This window comes from Gobius niger (assembly GCF_951799975.1).
Source record: "Gobius niger genome assembly, chromosome: 4".
NCBI lineage: Eukaryota > Metazoa > Chordata > Actinopteri > Gobiiformes > Gobiidae > Gobius > Gobius niger.
This window is the reverse complement of record NC_136855.1, coordinates 11486699-11509481: the sequence shown is the minus strand read 5'-3', so window position 1 is coordinate 11509481 and position 22783 is coordinate 11486699. Positions and strand designations below refer to the sequence as shown.

Sequence of the window (22783 nt, the reverse complement as noted above, 5' to 3'; positions counted from 1 at the left end):
AAGAAAAAGATGAGCAACTGCTTTATACATTCTCTTATTTGCACACTACAACTACAATGATGTGAAATTATGTGAAAGTGAAGTAAGACACCTGCACGTTTTGGGCCTTGAATCATTTCGTTCGACTTAAACCAAAACTGAAGCAACGTCAGTCCATTACAGACAAAGATGACTGCGATTCATCCGCGTCATCGCAGAGATTAAAAGGTGGATCTGCGTGAGAATCTAAACATGCTGAAGCCGATGAGGTCCGAGGTCAGAGATACAGAGTTGCATAACAGTGACAAGACCAAAGGATTATTATTATGACATTTATATCTGAAGAGAAAATCCACTGGGCATTAGACAACCATCGTCAGATTCTATCATGACACAGGGGAAAAGCCAGCGGGGAGAATGCACAGTTTGATATAAGCGCTAAACTATTGAGCAAAATAAAAGTTTTTACGAAGTATTGACCGTGGTTCCTGTAAACCATTGCTCAGCATTTCTATGGCACATTTGCATATTACAGATACAAATCTTTGCTCGCTGTTGTAAGCTTTATTTACTGCTGATATTTAAGAAAGTTAATGAACAACTGCTGCTACTTTGTTATTTTTTGGTAATGTAGTTTAGGTCATTACAGTCAGTTTGAGAATTCCACTTTTTTGACACTCCCGCCAAAGCTGCTATCGACCCGGCCCCCTGCACAAAAACAAATGTGGCTCTTGAATCAAAAGGTTTGCTCAGGTCTGTTCTAGATCTTTTGGGAGACGTAGAAATTCACCACAATCACTTCATCACCTTGTCCCTGATGAAAAGTGGCTCACAGTCTTTCACTAAAAATAGTTCTCAATCTAGTGAGTCCTACTTTCCCTTCGATGCCCGATGTCACCTACTGGAAGAGCGCTGCGTATGATTAAGTTTAAGTTTGTTCATGGAGTGCCCCTTGAGATGTGCCATCTTGTTTTCAAGGGGCGTTGAGATTGAAAGGAGGAACTGATGAAGAGGAAGTGAGATTAATCAACATTATCATTTTGTTTGAGGAGTGATGAATAAGTAACTCTTCCTACCACACCTGCAACTTGCTACCACACCTAGCAAGTTGCGATTTTTTAACGTATTAATTGTCTTGGAGCGTAAATACTACGCTGACAGGAAAGGCGAAGGGAGAGAGGGATATTGTACATCCAGTTATACAATGGGAAAAAAATAATTCACTCAAACTTGGCTGTAAATACTGTTTAAAGTGACGTTAGCCCGCAGTTAGCTTTGCCCGTTAGCATGTTAGCTTCTTCTTCGTGATTCCATTAGTGTGTATTGCTTTCTCCGGACCGGTGGCAGTCAAGTTGCAAACATGGTTTTCTGGCCAGAGACACCAGGGGGAGATTAAAGACCTTCCAATCATCCCATAAACACTTGTATTACCCCCACAGGGACTACGGAAAGGATTTATTAAGGTAAACACGTTACTTAGTACTGCTTTAAGGTCAATAGGCAATAGTTTGATTATGAACCAAAAGTTATGAAATGCAATTATTATAAAACATGTTAATTTCGAGCTAGTTGCTGCTAGTGTCCATTTGTAGTTCGACTGCTATGCAACTTGTAAATATAAATGTCTCCAGGCCAGTTCCAACAAATCCCACAATATGGACTTCAACATTCAGACGTACCAAATACAAAGCAGCAATAGAAGTTTGTTGATCCAAAACCTTTGGATCTTGTACTATTTCAAAGTTTAATAGAACCAAAAGTTGTAAATAAGTTGAAAAGGTTGTAACCTGAAAACTTAAGCAAAAACAATGTCATCTCTTCTTCCATTACCCGAAAGTTTGATTGCGGTTTTGTCGAGACTGCTATGCAACTTCACAAAAAAAGGAGAACTCTGGGAACCTGAAGCAACTTGACATTTTCTAGTTTTCTCCAAATACCCCCCAAAAAACGTGTAAATTTGATCAAAAATGTGGGCTTGAGGTATAAACAAAACAAATGCATGATCTGACCAAGACTGCAACAAGTCACAACAGAGACGAAAGAATGAACCGCTTTACAAATACATTACTCCACAATATTTTCCAATTCTTACCCGTCCTTTCTTCCGAGCATTTGGCGCACCAGTCCTCCTCTTCTTCATTCCAGCTTTGCAGCCACCGCTGACCCCTCGTCCCAAAGCCCACTCGGTCGCTGTCCCGTCATGGGAAAGTCCTCTTCGATGTTTGGTCGTCCCCTTGGCCTCTGCCTCCTCTGGACCCCCCTCGATCGCCTTATTCAGACGGTTTTTAAACAGGTTGTGGATGGTCAAAACTGCCAGGGTGCACAAGACGTACATGGCGTCCAAAAAGAAGCCAGTTCAACTCAAAAAAAGGGGGTCCAGCAAGGTCGGAGAAAGTGACTTCATGTGGAGATCGTTACATGATGACCAGCTCGAGTGGCATCAGGGTTAGTCCACAATTCTCTACATTTTGGAAAACGATTATTAAATTTCCAATGCTTTCTACCTGTTGGTTAACGTCGGTCTGGCAACAGGCACGTGAAGAGTTGTTCCATCCGATATCAGCCCCCAAAAACCTTTGAGGAATAAAATGATCGCCAGGATCAAAGTAGAACTAAACCAAGTCAAGTTTGTCTATAGACATTGACAATTGCTGCCTTAAGCAAAAAACTGTAAAAAAAAATTCACAAAAGCAAATACAGAGAATTTCAATAATGCCTGTCAAATCCGAATGTTCCCGATACCTGGGCCAAACCTCAGGCAAGTGAAAACTAAGTGCCCGTCTTCCCAGTAATAATCTCTTATCTCCTCATCTCCGCCCATTCCAAAGCCAACAAACACTCTAGCGATAAAGCTCCTCGTGAACCTTGTCCCGCCGTCCGTCCCTTTGGCGCTCGCGCCCGTCGTCACGTACCGGGACGGTAACTCTAACCCCCCGAAAGGTGTCAAGCTTCGATCCAGGTGAAATTATAGACGTGAGGAGAGTAATGTGTAAAGCAAAGCGCGAAGCCAAGGTTTTCAGGCAGGTTTCACTCAACAATGTCTAAGTCCCGGTTGGTAATTAACTTAGAGGTGAAAGTTCTACTGCAAGGTTGGGCAAAAACAAATAAAGGAATAAAAAGTTATCAAAAGGGGAAAGTTTGGGAGTTGGTTGAAAACAGAGTTATAAAATGTAACCATAACTGCACATGAACTTTCAATCGAGTTGGAAGTTTGAAAATGATTGACTAAAATTGACATTCAAGTTGCTCAGAAACATCATTCGATTTGATAATGAAGCGGCTTTCGAGAAACTTGCCAATAATGATAAACAAGCGAAAATATAAGGAAACGTTTTTATATTTGAGAAGAGTCTTGAATATTGTGATAAATACCAGTATATCCTTTATTAACTAAACAATTACAACAGAGCAGGTTCCATTAAAATTTGCTACTGCACCAAAACTTGTGCAGCAGCAAATTGTGTCAAATTAAGACTTGAATAGTGAAAAATCGGGACTAAAATGAGGCTAAAATGGAACTAAAGTAGAAAAATCATGACTAAAACTGAACTGAAATGAACTGAACGGGACTAAAATATGAAAAAAGTAGTTGTAATGTAAATGTCTATAAATTAAACAAGGGTGGAGGAGTCAGAGAGCGTGCTCCCCAGTTTGAGAAACACCGTGCTATAAGACGCCAACTTATCAACCGCTAATCTCTTCCCTTGTATAATAAAAGCATCCAGGCCAGTTCCAACAAATTCCAACAATATGGACTTCAACATCGAGTCATACCAAACACAAAGCAGCAGTAGAAGTTTGTTGGTCTAAAACTTCAGGCATACGTCTTTGAAATAGAAGATTTTAAAAGAAGACCAAAGTTTTCAATAGGATCAAAAGTTGTTAAGACGTTGAAAAGATTGTAATCCAAAACGTCAACAAAGGCAATGTCATCTCTGCCAAAAAAGGTCTTCCATTATCCAAAAGTTTGATCGAGGCTTTGAAGCGGTGTATTCCTGACAGTCATGAAGTTGGCCGCGTCCCGTTAGCGAAGATAAAAGCAGATTAAACTGATGGCTTCACCTCTGCCAGAGAGAGAGAGAGAGTGAATGAGGGATGGATGGGATGGAGAGAGGAGGGGGAGAGGTGCACTCTGAATGGGACCTTTTCGCTAGCCCCCCTCCCCCCTCTCACTCTCCCTCCTGTGTCCTGGGACCATCTGTGACACAGCAGGATCAGCTCTGACAGTCACCGCTGATGTAACTCAGGACGATACCAAGAAACGCATTTGTGTAATACTGCATGTGTACATTAGGGCGGAAAGATCAAATCGAAACGAACAGATTGGAAAGTCTGCTATAGACTACAGTATCCAGGACTGCTTTTTTTCAAGTTACCATGCGTTTCTGCACAAAATCAATCTCATCCAAGTCAGATGAGATTGATGTTGCAATATATTGTGGTGTAACAATATTGCGACAATGCTAATTTGGCAACATAATGCGCGGATCAAATAATATGCGCAAGTAAGTAAGTGCTTTATTGTCACTGTACAAGCGCACAACGAAATAGTGTTCAGGCGTCCGTCCTGAGCCGCGCTGCCACTGTGTGTCAACCTCACTCGCATGACCTTGGAGGACGGGGAAACTGTAGCATCCGGAAGAAACCTGGCTGGCTTCCCTCAGTCTCCTCTGATCCTCTAAAACTTACACCAACTTCTGGGTTTGTTCCTGTTTCAGAGCGTGGTGTCCTGCACTGGTCAGCTCCTTCTTCCTCTTCTTCCCGCAGCTCCCTCCGCTCCACAGTAGTCTTTCACCATCTCCTCCCTTCCTCGTTTCCTGTAGCTCCTTCTGACGCCTCCACTGTGCAGCAGGCGTGCCTTTCCAGTCTCTCAAGAGAAGAAATGTGTAGGTCTCAAATGGGTTTAGCTGATAAACTAGCATTTTGCTTACCTTTAAAAAGCTTCTTCAGGACCATTTTGGACACTCAAAATAAACAAATACACCTAAACATCCACAAAAACACAGCCAAACAATGTGGAACACAGAAACCACAAATGCAGTTAAACTTAAGCTGTACCAGGAGAGAGGGAGGTCGCTTCCTGTTTTCATATCCTTCGCAAAACAAGCGAAAATCCGTAACATTAACCCTAAAACTCACATATCGTCTTGTTTGTTTGTCACATGACAGAAAGACCACCCGCTGCCATATTGGATGATGTTTCTCAAGCAAATGATGTCAAACTGAAACTGAATTGACTCATCTATGTTGCCTTTTACCATAACAGAGAGGCAACAGGAATTGTTACAAACACAGGCACAAAATACACAAAGTATTTAGCCTTAAATGCTAACGAATGATTAGCAACTGTGCTTAGATTACAGGTGTAACGTAATGCAATGTAAAAAGTCTCCTGGCAACTAAAAGATGGCGTGTAAATGTTCGAAACTTTCAGTGTATAGAAGTGCTGCTGGCCAAAAAGGCAATATGTAATTTCAAACTTTTAGAAATAGATATTGATCAGTTTCTGCCTACATTAAGTCCATGATCCCCCAGTACGGTGTGGACCATAGAAATAAAAAGGAGAAGCACTGTTTGATGCAGCCAGTTAGCAAGTACGCTAGTCAAGGAGATGTTTCAGAGTCCGTTAGCCAAACAGAGTGCCCTTTGGAAAACCTCCCTCTCAAAGTTCAGCGCCGAGAGGACAGGGCTGGGAACTGTCCATGGGAATCCTACAGTGAATCATATCCTGTATTTAGCACAAATGTGGTGTAAACAGAGCCGAGATGTTACTGTTGAGCACGAATAAAAGGAGCATGCTTTCAGACCAGTGACTCTTTTCATGTGGCTAATGAGGAGGAGGGGGAGGAGGAGCCTCGCAGAGACACTAGCTGCCATTCAGACCTCCATGACTGCATAATGTAACACCAGGGTCGGCCTCGGATACAAACGCCGACACAAAGATTAAAGAGGACTTTCGAGGATTTGTAATACAACAGCCACCAAAAAGATACTGTAAAAAACTTAGCAACTCTTTACAACTTTACTTCTTCAAATGCACTGCCTGACCAAAGAGAAAAAGTCACCATTACAGCACGCATTCTCTGTAGCATTGTTTCAAAAAGCTTCCGCGATGTCAGAAGATCCAGTGTCGCCTTCATTTTTCACCAAGATCTTGTGTTGATGATGAGAGAGTGCTTGACCACTGTGCAAAGCCTTCTCCAGCACATCCCAAATATTCTCAATGGGGTTAAGACCTGGACAAAATGAATGATGTCTCCTGCTCCCTGAACCACTCTTTCACAATGTGAGCCAGATGGATCTCGGCATTGTCATCTTGGAATATGCCTGCTCCATCAGGGGAGAAGAAATCCATTGATGGAATAATCTGGATGTTCAAGTAGTCAGCTGCCCGATCTCGTTCTTTGATTCAGTATTTTGCATTACTTATTGAGGATGCAGATTGTTACTCTGGGGTAGTTGAGATGCAGTGACTTAAAACATACAATGTGAACTGAAATGTTAAAAACAAATAATTGTAAAAATATAGCAAATCGCCACCTGGCTTCTTCAAAATGTGCCCTCCGTGTCGGTATTCTGGCCGCCTTCAAAAACATTTTTATTCTTTTATTTTTATTCATAAACTGTGTCAAACAGTAACCACTCTGCCATTAAACCTCATCCTCAGACGGGTAAACAGGGCTGAGGCCATTTCATGATCCACTGGAATTTTGAGTGGTTGTGAATCCTTGATATCAATCGGCAATAAAAATCAAGGCTTGTGTAAAAAGTGATAAAACATTTTAAAACAGACGTTATCAAAGGCCACGGGGTTGATGGGTCAAACATGACGGTGGGGATTACAGACAGCAACAAAACCGCATCCATAAATATTAACAACAGCGCAGACATAAAGTTGCATAAAGCATTAAATTGTAATCAAATCCTGATTAAATCTTTGTTCAATGTGAATGATCAGCCTGGTGAGCTGCAATGAACCGCTTTGTGAGGCAGTAACGGCTCATTGTTAGACGTAGAGTTTGTATAAATATGAGTATAATATAGGAAGTATAATTTGGAAACTCTCTTGTGGATCAAATCTCATGAACCATGACAGATAAAAGCAATATTTAGTTATTAATGAATTATAAATATTGTGATTGCTGTATGGTTTGATGAGATTGAATATTATAATTAGTATGATCATATGTGCTGACTTGACCTACAGTATTTGTCCAAAATGTGCATCTAAGCTGGAGCAGTCAGGCCAGAAGTACCACAATGTGGGTTTACCTCAGCTCAAAATAGAATGGAAGACAATTGCGAAAAGAGAAAAAGAAGTTACTGCTTTTGAAATTCCCATTGACGGACGGGGATTTCTGTGGGTCGTATTTCAACAATGGAGGCGATAATAACAGGCAGCATTTGCCACAATGGAAGAGCATTTGGAACAAAGGACAAAAGCTCATTGGGTCAAAAACACATTCAAGTTAAAAGGAACAGGCCACTGTTTTTTCATACTGAGATATGTTCCTGCCTGAGCTCAGACGAGTTGATTTGTACCTGTCTGGTCTTTGTGCGTGCCCTCAGTCTCGCAAAACGACTAAAAGATGTTCTTAGCATTTGGCCTCTCCCAATGTATTCCTATGGCTCCAAACGGAGATGAAGTTGGAAGCTACCACGCTCTTTCACCGGCACAAAGACCAGATTGGTACGCATCAACTCGTCTAAGCTCAGGCAAGAACATATTACAGTGTGGAAAAACCTAAATAGAATAACCAGTTACATTTTAGAGAGGTTTTGAAGTGCAGTGCCCAAAATGCAGTTGGCTAAAAATCTCAATTGTTTACAAATAAAGCTATATTCCCAGTATAAGTTCTGAGCTGAGAGCAGTCTCCTTTGGCCTAAGGAACACACCCATCTCCTTCTCCTTGTGAGTTATTTCAGGAGATAATTACAGAGAGAGCAGCTGCTGAAGTGTACAGATGTTTTTATACCAGGACTAAACCATGACATCAGCCATAAACGGGAAAGGCCTCGTCAGTGGGAGAGAGATGGAGAAGCCACGTGGGTAAAATACTGTAGAAGAAAAAACAGTTTCAGCTAAAATATGAAAACATTATTTACTACAACTGTTCAGGCAATGACACACAAAAAAATATATGGATTAACATCATTTACTTTGCATTTTTACCTTCGTTCACAAATATATGCCAATTATAAACCCACCCCCAGAAACGCCGCTGGTGCGAGAAAACCAGCTAGTTCTTTTGTGATATTAGCAACACATAAATAAACTAACTCAAGAGTAAAGTCAGAGAAACAATGAGGCCGTGCACACATACAATGGACAAAGGAAGTGTAGTAACCTCTCAAAGATTTCATTGAGTTTAGGGCCAGACAGGAAGTGATGCCATAGACCAGCTGTTTAGAAAAGCATGGAATGTAAACACAGGGACAGAGTGAAGAAAACTGGACAACTCCTCTCCTGCCAAAAATTTGATTAAATGTATAGCAACTCACAAGCTCCAAGAACGCAAGGCTTCTAAAAACAAAAACAGTCTTAAAATCCAGTATATCAAATTGTCTGTACATGGATATTCCAACAAACAGCCGCAGGAGGACATGTTAAGTTATCATCTGTCATAAACTAAACACATTCACGTTAATGGATGTGGCTCTAAATGATATTAAATTTGAATGACTTAACTCCGAACATTAGCTGGATTTCATTAAACAAGAATGTTGCTGGTCTTTGCCTTATTTCAAGCCTTTCATCTGGTAACTCTTGCAAGATTTGTAAAAATGCACAGGAAATGAAGTCTGGCTCAGTTTTAGATCCTGAAGCAGTAAATCAGCTCCGGCTCAGTGGCGCCCTCTGCTGACGGGACACGGGACAGGCACGTCCAGTACAGTTCAGTCTGGGTTTGATCGAACACAGATGTTGTGAGGTTTCACACTAAAGACACTCCCAAGAAGACTTAATGTGACTGCTCTAGGTGTCTTTTTGAACAGGGAAACAAGCTACAAAATGGTGAAATGCTTTATAATGGCCGACTCTGCATAGCTACGTCCGAAAATTCCTGGTAAATTTTCAAAAACGTTCAATGGGAATATTTGGCCGGAAATTTGTGGGATATTCTAAATTTAAGAACTGTCAAAGCACCTAAAATCAACATTAGATTATAGCATTTTCTGGTGAATAAACTTTAACCTGCATTTTCTCTAGTGGCTTTACCCAAATCTAAAAGCATCAAAAAAAGCATCAAAATGGCGACGAAAACGAGGATAAACACGCAAAACAAAAATGTGACAAAAGGCGCTAAAAAAAAAAAAAAACATGACAGAAAAGTTACTATCACTTTTGTTGGTCTTAGCTTTCCAATGAGGCATTACACTGTTGCTTTTAGATTTGGGTAGAGCTGAATTATAGAAAATGCAGTCTGTTCAGGTGGGGGGTATGAGGTTAAGTGAACTATTTGTTACCCCTTTATGTTTTTGAACCATAAAACGTGCTTTTTGAGTTATGTCACATTCAGTTAATTCCCACATAATCCCATTATTTCTCATAGTAAATTTACAACGTAGAAAATTTCCCGACATATCTTACCCCTCAAAAAGTCATTCAGAGACAAAAAAAATATTGCTAAAAGTTTAACAATGCTCTGGATTTCTTTTTTCAGGCAAAATATATATTTTTTTAAATCACTGTTTTCTCACTGAGCGAAATTATGTTTCATTGTTTATTTTAACTTTTGTGATATTTTTAAAAAGTAAGAGTACTTAGATAGATGATACTTTATTGATCTCACAGATGGAGAAATTACATAACCTGCTTGTACAACCGGTTGCGGTCACGGTTACGCTGTCGACACATCACACTTGAGTTGTGGTCTTGTAACAGCCGCCACTCTCCATCTCACACTTTCCCACAAAATATAAATCATCACTCATTTCCTTTGATCGTCCTGTTGATCCAAAACATTGCACTTGCTTTAGTTTGTTGTGACTTCTTGCAGCAGTGTTCACATGCGGGCGCTTTAATAAGAGCTGATGCACCTGCCTGAACTTGCCCCGGGGCACTTTGGTGGAACTAAACTGGATCGTGTTTGACAGGTCGCTCCAGATCTCTTTATATAGAAATCTAAGCCTCCAAACTTTCACCGGTTCATCCTTGTGTTATCGCAGGGATCACGGCTCAAATTGCTGCAACAAAAAAACATACTTTTGTTTTGATATAACGACTTCTCTAATACAATAAAGTTTGCGTTTTTTCAATGAATGGTCAAAGTGATGCGTCGTTGTGTGGAAAACCCATGAATAGATTTTATTGACAAGACTTTTTTCCACAAATCCAACCTGGCTCCAGCATCACACTAAGACAAACACAAAAAAGAGAAAGCACTCAGCTATAAAAGCGCCTTCATAAACAAGAGAAGGATATTTCCGGGCTCACAGCAGCCTTAGAAATGACTTCAAGTGGAACACAGTCATTTCAAAAAGATAGAAGTGTCTGTCAGTGTTGTCGGTGATTAACGGAGAATGAATGGATAATATGAAGCTTGTGTGTAAACCACAGAGGGCTGAGTAAGAGCCGCAGAGATCTGACGAAACGGGTGTGACCAAAATACGTCTGTGTGGCTTTAACAAAGGCAGTGAGTGTAGTGCGGGACAGTGACAGAGGGTCACATGACAAAAATAAGGCCATAAAACATGGGCAATTCTTACGGATGATACGGAGACATAGTAATGGTTCGTTCTAGCACTTCAACCTTCTGTGAGCAGAAAACAGGCCCAAGTTCAATTCCTTGATTCCATTCTGGGCAAAGTTTGCATGTTCCCCGTGTCTGAGAGGGTTTCCTTTTAATCACCAACTTAAAGAAAATACTCCACCAACCAGTCCCTCATCGTAGCCATGATGAAGGTGGTGCACCTGCCCTGGCTGAAGATCAGAGATGACAAAGTTGACCTTACTGAGAAACGACTAGTTTGGCTGCCAAGATGATATAAAAGTGCACTGATCACCCTTCAAAGAGAGATATTAGCCACATTACATCCCCTCATCAAAAACAAATCTGGAATAGTATTTAACTTTATTCATGAAAGTTTTACAGTCAGTTTACTTAAGCCGTTTCTTCAGCAGAGTAAAGTTACACGCTCTGTATTTTACTACGTTATAGATTCTCCACATTTTCAATCTATGAATCATCATAAACCCCGTCTGAGCACTTACTTGCTCAAAGTGATTTCACTACGGCGCCACCGATTTGCTAGCATGCCGTTAGCTGAAAATAAGACCTTTGATTTTCTGCTTCTCTGTTCCCCCACTCTTGCGCTCCAAGTCAATTCAGGTTCTGATCAACATAGCCCTCATTTATCATAAACTGTGTTTTCCATAAATAAGCAGTATTTAAAGCCACACCGTGTAGGATTTCACCCAATATATAAAACTGAAATACAAGCATTGATTTTATGACAGATATTTTCATAGTTGAAAAATACCTCAAATGTACAAACAAAGATGTGCTTCAGCTGTGAGTGGCTCAGCTCTCAGTCAGATTCAGTTTATTTGCCATTTGCAGAATAAAACCACACTGCAAAAAGGTGCAAAAAGCTCAGTGTCAAACATTCATTCATGAAACATAAAAGACGGTTTTAAAATCAAACAAGTCACAGAGTTAAAAAAGGTTACTATAGGGTTTAAAAATGTAATTTGTCAAACACAATTGAAAAGGTAAAAAGTAATGAAGGCTGATCAGAGTGCAGCGTTCAAAGTACGGCTGAAACAACTAATCGATTATAGAAAATAGTTGACAACTATTTTAGTAATCAATTCATCGTTTTCTGGTAAACACAGACTCAAATAGAGCAAAAATGACATAAAAAATTTAGATTTTTGATGAAAAAACACTTTTTTAAAGTTAGGGTATGGTTTTGTACATTGTAAATTTCAATAATATCTGTCGGTGTCTCGGAAATCAGAATTACCACTAAGAGCTTCTTACACACATTCACTTTAAGTTTACTCAATCAAAAAAAGCTCAAGGGGCGTTTTTTAGGCGACTTTAGGTTTTTGTGGTAAAAAGTTTGAAAAAAATACAATTTTCATGCACCTTTCATCGCCAAGCAATTAATCGATAAATCATAGAAGAAATAATCGATTATCAAAATAATCGTTAGTTGCAGCCCAAGTTCAAAGACATCAAAGCTTGTGTGAAAAAGCTTTTGCTGTGGCGACATTGACCACAAAGATGGCACGACAGCGCCTCCCAGGAGAGAGAAGCTCAAACGAGTCCCTGACGGGAGCAGCGGGTCCTTCATGATGGCGACTGCCCGAGACACAAGTCTCTGTTTTGTAAATGTCCTCAAGGACAGAAAGTTCCACATCGATGGTCCCACTGGCAACGCGGACAACACAATTTAAAGCTTTTTCTCCAAACCACACTGTGTCTGCAGGAGTAAGAAGACTTTCTACACCACAGCGGTAAAAATGTAAAAGAATCTGTTTATTTACAGAAAATTATTTCAATTTACGCCGAAAAAAAGACTTGACTATAACTTTAAGTGGGTTCGTCTGCAGCTCGTCTCCATAAAGTCAGAAGAATTTAAATAAGTCAATTTCTCAACCAAATCCATTCTTTGATTACTCACTGCAGTAATGGCATTTTCTGTGATGAGCTGGTCATTAGGAACATCTGAAGGCAACAGTATAGTCCAAAAGATTATGCAGTGTGTCTTTATGTTATAAAATGTAAAATGACAATAAAGTGCGAAAAAAAATGTACATAAGTCACAACAATTGGCATGATAGGTCCACTGGCTTTATACTAGCATATATATGTTAATTGAAAGCCATGAGACTTGATAATGTAGAATATTACCCCACAACCTTCATCAACACAAATGCATCATATTGCAGTAAAATGTAAGGAATTCCAAAACATGATAAAAGAACAGTTGTCCTCTGACTTTTAATAACGGGTTTCACACATGATCTGCCTTTGTTGATTTCAGGAATGAGTCTGGTTTAAACTAGTTTGGTCAATTCAAATGGCTTCCAGGCTTTTCTTTGTTGATATCAGACCAAAATACGCATAACTATTCCTGGAATCTGCCCTCATGTTAAGGCTTTTTAACACAGCTCTGCCCAATCACAATGTGTCCAGAAAGTCTCTCTTCCACAGCGCTGAGCTAAGACGGAGCCGATTGAATGATAAGCACAAAGTTAGCAGCATTAGGTTAGCTCACACCTCGTGCTGCTGCATTCCTCGCAACTTAAACACTTTTCCACTTGACGACCGTGACCCCAGACTCTAATGCTCTAATCCAAACACCACCAATGCAGGATAAACTAGTTAGTGAAATTAGTGAGGCTTCTAATACTGCGGACAGAAAAATAATGATTCCTGCCCTCCTCCTTCTAACCCAATGATCTGCCTCAATCTTAACTTTATCAACATTTTCAGTCCCGTCGATTCAGCAGCGAGAAGCTCACCTGCCGCTACACAGAAGTCTGTGTGTACAACAGGACAGTAGTTTAAACGTTACCATTTGTTACGTCGATACCGGCTCAGTGTGACGTGTTTATCTCCAGCTGATAACATTCTTCTAAAGGTTTCAGACCCTCTTCGACCTTCACAAACACGCGGTTAATATTTAAGCACAACATGATACCAGGACAACAGCTCTGTTTTACTACAGACTGAGTAAAGCTAAGCAAGGCATAAGGCCATTCATATTCAAGTGGGAAATTTGATGAATACCTAAATACTATCATCAAAATACTATAATCATATCATGGCATTTATGAGACAAATGTCCCAAAGTGGAGGTTGGGTCCATTTTTTTTTTATCACATATTGCTAAAGTGTTGCCGCTTGAGGATGTGTTAACTTAAAGTGAACACAGACAGATATTCATGAAATTTACAATGTACAAAACACCACAGATCTAGCCTGGCCTTAGCCATCCGTAAACTCTGGTCAATTATCATTTCCCTACATGTTACATCTGGGGCTGATCTCAGTGGCCGCGTTACATCTGTTCAATTTCAAACAACCATTCGGCGAGCGGGGGAGGCGGGTGTTGTAGTTTGCTGGTTGTAGTTTGGCAATGGCGGCGGATACGAAAGTAATGGAAGCTCCTCAATCCGTTCTGGCTCGGCTCCCTAATATCCAGAAATTAAAATTGAAGCCTTGGAATACACAAGGAATGCTGCCAAGAGTTATGACAGAGTTATGAGGGCTGCTTCACTCAATCGGGCGCATTACATACGTCACGACCAAACCCCAGCGAAAATCAGATCCAATGGTTTCAAAGGAGTTCTCCCCTCCCACGTGAAAACGGAGCTCAATTGAGAAAGTCCAGACCCTTGTACGAAACACAATAAGTACGAGGGTCTGGTGAAACCAGGCTACGACAGACCCGAACTATAAAAACAAAGTAGGTTTTCATCAAAAATACTACATTTTCATGTCATTTTTGCTCTATTTGAGTCTGTGTGAACCAGAAAATGATGAATCGATTACTAAAATAGTTGGCGACTATTTCAATAATCCCTTAGTCATTGATTAATCGGTGTTGAACCCCTCAAGGTTTCTACAGTACACTGCGTTCCAAATTATTATGCAAATGACATTTTTCTAAGATTTTCTAAATTGTCAACTCAAATGAGAGTCAGTATAATTTTTAAGTCTTTAACTGGTAGAGGATCATTTAAATGTGGTGGAAAAAATTTCCTAGTGACAACAGTATTTTTTTCAAAAATAAATATAGTAAAAACCTCAAAATCCACTGTTCCAAGTTATTATGCAACTCATCGTTTCAATACATTTTAAAGCTCGTAATTAACTGAAAATGGTCATTTGTTGTATTTGTAGCATTAGGAGGTCATATTTACTGAAATCAAAAGCTATTTCAATCAAAAAAATATTAACAGGTCAAGTTATATTTTACCATAGGAGCTCTTGTGTGATCGCAGCTTCAAAATTCTTAAATCCATTAAAATTGTAAGTTTTTGGACAGTTTCTGCTTGGATTCCTTTGCAGGATGTTAGAATAACCTCCCAGAGCTGCCGTTTGGATGAAAACTGCCTCCCACCCTCATAGAAGTTTTTTTTGTTGAGGCTCCAAAGGTTCTCAATAGGGTTGAAGTCAGGGGAGGAGGGGGTCCACATCATGAGTTTATCTCCTTTTATGCCCATAGCAGCCAGTGATGCAGAGGTATTCTTTGCAGTATGACATGGTGCGTTTTCATGCATGAAGAGGATTTTGTTCGGGAAAGCACGGCTCTTCTTTTTGTAGCATAGAAGACAGTTGTCAGTCAGAAACTCCACATATTTTTCAAAGGTCATTTTCACACCTTCAGGGAGCCTAAAAGGGCCTAAAGGAGCCGACCAGCTCTCTCCCCATGATTCTGGCCCAAAACATGACTCCGCCCCCTCCTTACTGACGTCACAGCCTAGTTGGGACATTGTGGTCATTCACCAACCATTCACTACTCCATTGAGTTAACCATCCAGGGTTACACGGTGCTCATCAGTGAACAAGACTGTTTGAAAATGAGTCCTCATGTATTTCTGAGCCACTGCAGCCGTTTCTGTTCATCAGCTTCAATTAACCGTTTAGGGGAGGCCGGATAGAAGGTTTATGCACAACTGCAGCCTCTGGAGGGTCCTACACCTTCATGTTTGGGGGACTCCAGAGGCACCAGCAGCTTCAAATACCTGTATGCTGCTTTGTAGCATCTGTTCTCATAATCTGATGTGTTTGTCTGGCAGAAACCGTCCATATTGTGCCTTTATCGGCACAAAATGGAGTGTGCTCTGAATCATCCACAAATCTCTTATCTGTATGATGATTAAGCTTAATCTTTCATGAAATATCGAAGGTTTTCATACCTAGACCAAGGCATTCAACTATTTCACACTTTTCATCAACAGAAAGTCCCTTTTTCTTAACCATATTGCTTGAAAATGATGATCTGCATAATAAAGTGGAACACCCTTTTTCAGTAGTTTTTCCCTTAACTGGGCTTAACCCGACAACTAATCATCCCAGGTCTCTGAGATTTATGTCAGTGATTCATAGAGCCCCGAGACACGATATCATCCATGAGTTTCATTATTATTGCTTTTTTTTTTACCTTTTTGACACAAAAATCCAATTTGCATAATAATTTGGAACGCAGTGTAAAGTTGGTGGAGTTTAAATTCGGTGTCACCTTGAAAAGGGATTATATAATCTTTTCCCGATTGAAGGACATTGTGAAGCCAAAATACATCAGAAAATCATTAAGGACATCAATCGAGACAAAAAAAAAAGATAACATAACTGCTACCATAGGGATTAGAATAGGATCTAACTTTATTGTCTGTTCCAGAGAGCAGAAATGTGTCTTTCAGCATGGCTCATTGAAAATCAATCAGTAAAAACACAAACAACATCATTACAAACATGAAAAAAAAAAAGAACAACATAAGTACAGTGCTACTGGGTGTTATTTAGTGCAGCGATTGCAGATGAAATGAATGATTTCTTGTAGATGTTTCTATGGGCCAATGGGGCTCTGTATCTTCTGCCTGATGGCAACAGGGGGGAGGAGTGATGCAGAAGGTGTGTGACATCTTCAGTGATGAGAGTAGCTTTTCCTCTGCACCCATCGCCTGTACAGTTCGCAGAGTGGGGTCCGAGGGGTTTGGGCGATCTTACTAGCTTGGTTTACTTTTCTATTGAGCTTTGTTTTGTATTTGACGGTGAGAAAGCTGAACCAGGAAGAGCTATTGTATGTGAGGATGGATTCAATAAGAGAAATGTACACCAAAGATAAAATGTCTTTGTTGCTGGGATTGCTGGGATAGAAAGTAAAGATGTTGTTATTCTATCAACAAACTATGAAAACTGCAATTCACGATTACGATTTTTCGCCCTTCACCTGGCTTCAACTTCCGAGGTCTTTTGATCAGAAACAAACGGAGCTCTATGTCCTTCAAATCTTGATAAGTGGAGAATTTGCGCGCTCGTGTCCTTCCTGTGTGACAAGTGCATCTGAGAAACACACCGGACGCTGGACTGACTGGCGGCGGAAACAGTGGCTCCTCTGTTGAACTCGGCATCCCTGGAATTTAATCATGTTGGCGCCGTTAGCATGTTCGCGCAGCTTCACGGGAAAGACGTTTCACAGCAATTTAAAAAGGCTCTATTCTGGAACAGGAAGCGTTGACATTTTTAGCTGCGAGTTGTCGATGTCCGAGCTCATTCCAAACTCTCACCATCCCGTCGCGGCAATGTAAACAACGACTAGCTAGTTCACAATGATAAAAGGGCTTTATACTTAGAAGCCCAGCGCACCGAGGTCATAGATTTCATACCTGAGGGATAAGACAAATTGTATTCCAAGAGTTGATCTGTCTTTTGTCATTTCAGCTACACATTTTTGGCACATTTCTGTTGGATGAGAGAAAGAAAATGTCTTGTCGTCAATCCCCATAGCCCCAAACATACCAAAACATATTAACATATTCCCTTCGGTCAACTGCTCATCCCTCATGAAAAGCATTCTGGGATTTTAACCACTGCCTGTTTTGGTCATTTGCACTTTGGGCCTGGTATGCGGCCGGCGTCTTTGGCCTGGACCGACTGACACGCCTCAGTCCATTGAGCTCACAAGGAGAAACACTGTTGTGATCTGAAGGCAACACGACTTCCACACTTACAAGTCAAGCAGAATGAAGAGATGCATTTGGAAAGATTTACTGAAAATGCAAAAGTTGGAAGCCAGTCTGCACATACAAAGTCTTGCTGAGAGGTTGCTGTTTTTTCCCCCATGCAGTTGGCCCTTTCCTCTCCGTTTTATGGTTAGTTTGATTCTGTTAAACTTGCAAATCCAAATGTGCTGAGCTCCTATAAACCCTAATGGCCTCGATGCATAATTAAGATCTCTTTAATTGAACCACCTTGTTTGGCTGTAGATGCGACTTTTACACTTGCCTCTTGTTTTTCTCATGCATAAATTCACAGTCACGGGCACTCAAGATTGATTTCTTTACACTTAGAACATTCCTGTGGGTCTGGCTTAGATCTTTCCTCTTTGTTCACATCATTTAGGCCCTTTAAGCAGATAAATCTATCCAGCAGAGTGCGAGACATTAATTACAGCCCGATCTTGAGCCCTGAAACAGAGCCTGTAGTTTCGAACATGGTTTAACCGCGTGGAGCAGCCGAACGCGTTTCTCTCTGTGCGATTTATCACTTTTTCCGCTGCCAGTGGAGTCATTTGGGACACAGACACACTTCGCAACTTCCTGTGCGTTCCTGTAAGAGCAGAGCAACATTTTCCAACATATTCTCAGACCAAGTAACATTGAGGGCTGCATGCAGAAGATGAGACCAAATCAAATTCAAAACATTAGTTAAAACCAGGACTCTATTTTGTGATTTAGAACTCAGATCTACAATGCAAACTAAAAAGAGGTAAAGCATGATTAAACCAGGACTACATGTCAGAATCATACATGGCTCCATTCAAGTCATCCAAAGTCATTTACACAGAAACATTTGGCAGCGTGTCATACTCGGGGGTATGGCATAGAGAAGGGAAGGAAGTACGTTAACCTTTTTGTTGCATTTTCATCCTCCTTTTTGTCACTATTTTTGATGCTGATCTCGAGAACGGCGCAAAAGGGGACACGGTCATTGCCGTGAGAAACCACAGCGTCAAATAAACTCGGAAAATTGTCACACTGTTCAGCCGAGTAGCGGAAATCTCCACGGTGCACTAAGTGCCAAAGACACACACACCTGAAGCTTTGTGAACGTAATAAAGAAAACCTACACTTCCACTTTCTCCTTCGCTGGGCGGGAAGGAGACGCAGAGTTCTACTTTTACTAAAAAAAAATGGAGGTTCAAGCGAAAAATATACTTGTTTACACCAAAATTACAAGGGGGAACAGCAGATATACACTATTTATTTGGTCTTTAAGAAAATCATTGTTTTTTCCCCATTCTTTTTAGATGTTTTCTGGTGGACTGTGGACATATTTAGCACACACAAATAAGGTTAAGTCAAAATCAGGTCATTATGAATGTTTTTGACAGACGTTTGCCCACTAGAGGTGAAAAACCAGCACTCTAAGCTAGCGGTTAGCATTAGCATGAAGCTAACGTTAGATTTTATATGGTTAGCATTATTCCCCTGTTATACACGGGATCCTTTCCTTGTCTCTGTATTTTAATACGTTTGAAAAGCAATTGTTAAAGTAGTTGTGCGAAAGTTGAAAGTTGAAAGTTGACATTTCCAAAGATGCAGTCTGTATTTATAGAATTTATTCACATTCACTTTGCATATTCGATGAAAAACTACTATTGTACTCATAGCTGCCCTGGGGCTCAGTGATGGAAACATGACAGCCAATGTGCGCCAACAGCTCCTCTGACCACCGCCTATTGCTCACTCTCACAAATACATTTACAAAGGCAAGGTGGGTGAAGCGTCTTGCCCAAGGACAACACGGCAACATACACGAAACAGGGAACACAATTTCCTCATATTCTTTTTAACACCAAATAAACTTGAGTTAGTTTGAGATCCCAGAGCAGAGCAGCATTAAAGCCTTCTCCCCGTCCCTCTGCGGTGCTGCTGGGTGTGTCCGCTCTGACCGCTGCTGAAGACAGGACTCTAAAAATAACTGTTTTGTCTTTTTCTGTGACTCTGAGGTGGAGCCGCTTCACCAGCGGGAAGCACGTCCTCAACATATAATCACCGCGCAGGAGGAGAAAGGAAAAGTTTGTTGGTTTACAGCTACAAAATTAATCACAAAAGTGTAATATTACTTAAGTTGGAGGGAAGTAGATGTGGTTCTACAAATGTCATATGTTCTGTAAAATCTTGCATTGGCTTGGTTGTGAAAGTTTATGTTTAAAATGTGCAATAAATTTACATATTTTAAAAAACAACGTTCATCCTCCATCCCTCCCTGAATCATCTCTCGGCTGAAAATGATGCAACTGGACAGTAACGCTACAAAATAGAAAATGCCTCTTAAAGCTGTAATTAAAAGTTCTTGTCCTACAAAGAACCATTGCTGAGGCAGTTCAGGGACATTTTAGTAATAAATAAAAAACATAATACATGGGGCCTTGAAGTATGTCTCAAACGCCTGCCATCAGTAGAAAGTTGATATGTCTATGATCAACAATCATCAAACAGGAACAAACAGATTACAGTCATCTAATCAAAGTATTTTTTGTTGAATACTGGACAAGTGACCTCCATGGACAAGGCCATAATGTCTGATAATAAAGCACACTGGTACATGGTGCAGGGCTGTGGTAGAAAGCAAAACTACAGATTATTTTTTGTGTGTTAGGCAAAAAACAATAACAACTTTTTCTTTTAGTTATTAGTTGTATTCAATAGTACATGATATAATCAAGAAAAGCCAATAGATGCAGTCCATCAATCATCAACTCTCCGCAGCTCGAGAGCCGTGTAATGTTTCGTATTTACTGAAGGTGGTTGTATACTCTGCAAATGCAAATGTCTCACAAGAACAAGTGTTGCAACTTCCAAACGAGATCAGGGCCGATTGTCACTGCACAAGGCAAAGGGCACCTTCTCAACAACGCCTACAAGAACATACTTTTCATTTTTTTGAGCAATAAATTCTTTACCTCACTTTGACATAGTGAGACAGTCCCATTATGGAGTAGAGCATATAGGAACCTATGCATTGTCAGCCAAATTTAGACAAAACCATGACTAAAGCAGGACAAACCAGGTCTAAACCGGGCCTGAGGCAGAAAATAAGCCCATGATTTTTAGTCACCTCCACATCTATAAAAGAAAAGAAAAAAAGAAGGAAGAAACTATTGAGGAGATTAAAGCAGTACTAAGTAACTCTTGCCCCTAGAGGCCATAAGCGCCACTGCAGGTGTCGTAGAATGCTGCGTTTTTTTACTCATTAATTGTCCGTGAAAGTAAACACTACGCTGACAAAAAAGACACAGAGAGAGAGGGATATTATACATCTAATTACACAATGAAGATTTTTTTTTTAACTCAAATTTGGCTGTAAATGCTGTTTAAGTGGCGTTAGCCCGCGGTTAGCTTTGCCCGTTAGCTTCTTCCTTGTGATTCTATTAGTGTGTATTGGAGCCTCCAACCCGGTGCAGGGAAAGCTGCAAGTGTGGTTTTCTGGCCAGAGACACCGGGGGGGAGATGAAAGACCCCCCAATCATCCCACTCGTATAACCCCCAGAGGGACTACAAAAAGGAACAAGCTACTTTGCACTGCTTTAAGCAAACAGCGCAGTATGAGGGATAACTCAAGGCTAAACAAGGCCTAAAGCAGAGCCAGGGTTGTTAAAACTTAAAAATAAATTGATACTAAATCTTACATCTAAATGAAATTCCTTTTTTTTTTTGGTATGGAAATCATTATCGGAATATCGAGTTCTGCCATTGCCAGTATCGACATCGAGTTGGAAATTTTAGTATCGTGACACCAAGCAGATCCAAAGCAGCCAGGACCAGGACCAAATTATGAAATATTCCCCCTGTAGACAAGACTTCCTGACTTTTCAAACGCACATTGTTTCTTACCAATCACCAATCCCGGCGCCTTGTCCTGCTGTGAAAGCGGGAAAGCTTCAGACTCGTGACGCTGCGCATTACTGTAAACCACCACGTCCAAAACTGACAGCCTTGATCCAAATGACACGCAAAAACACAGGGAGCAAATACGAACCAGCAGCCGCCTTTCAATCGGCAGCATCACGTCTATAGAAAACAACACGTGTGCGCCAGGCAGCCCAGGTGAAGCATTGTTTCAAATAAAAACCCGCTGCGTAAAAGGGAGAGAGAGAGAAAGGCATTGAAGCGATGGAAAGTGCTGGACCACCGCATGAAAAGGGCGCCCACAAAAACTGCGAAATTGCATTGTTTGTCACGTTTATCCAGCAAACAATTGGGCGACAGCGGCTCGACAGCATGTTTCACGCGCAAATGCACAATGTTGATATGATGTGGACAAACCAAAGCGTGCGTAAAAGTGTCAAGAGGACGTAAAAAAGTAAAGTCCGTCTTACCCCGGTCCAAAGACTCCTCTCCCGGGGTCTTCCTTCAGGACTTTCCGGTGGCTGTTGGCGAATAATCCAGGGAAATTTCACAAAAGTAAGACGCAAACTAAGCGCACACTGGTGCAAACTTGACTTAAAAGCCTAGATTTGGTGCTGACAGCGTCTTGTTCCCAGTTTTTCAGCCGCGGTGGTGTTGCAGGGACACTGAGCTGCTCTTGGAGGAGTCAAGTCTGAGCGTTTCGGTGCCAGAAAAGTGTGACTGTGCTGGTGCTGCGTTCACTGCGCGACACCGAGCGGAGGAATTCAGAAGGCTGAGCGCATGGGCGGAAAAAAACGCAGGCAATTTATGGACACGGGGCGTGGGCTGCTGGGATCTGTGGGAATGTAACAAGACCACAGTAAACGAGACACACATGCTGGAGATCTGAGCCTCTATAGAAAATTGTTTGTGTAGGCCTATGCAAAATGCGTGTCATTCAGTGTAGATAGACTTCATGTCAATTGAGTTAACCTCTTAACTCCCGCCTGAACCGAGAGGATCTTTTTCCTCACGTCATCAGATTTTTTTCCATCATTTTTTTGTTGGGTATTAAACTTGTCTTTTTTTTTGTGTCATTTTTTTTGTCATTTTTTCGTCATTTTTTATCCATTTTTTGTCATTTTTTTGTCACATTTTTGTAATTTTTTTGTAATTTTTTATAAATTTTTTATCAATTTTTTGTCATTTTTTTGTCACATTTTTGTAATT

General features: G+C 40.7%; 1 protein-coding gene across 1 annotated transcript in view; it reads right to left on the bottom strand.

Moving 5' to 3' along the window:
• Positions 1–22221, bottom strand: part of kifc3 (kinesin family member C3) — a 59052-nt gene extending 36831 nt beyond the window's left edge. Inside the window, exon 1 of the mRNA XM_079555024.1 lies at positions 22045–22221. The gene's annotated coding sequence lies outside the window, so the exon portion shown is untranslated. The remainder of the gene's footprint in view (positions 1–22044) is intronic.
• Between the last annotated feature and the right edge of the window lie 562 nt (positions 22222–22783).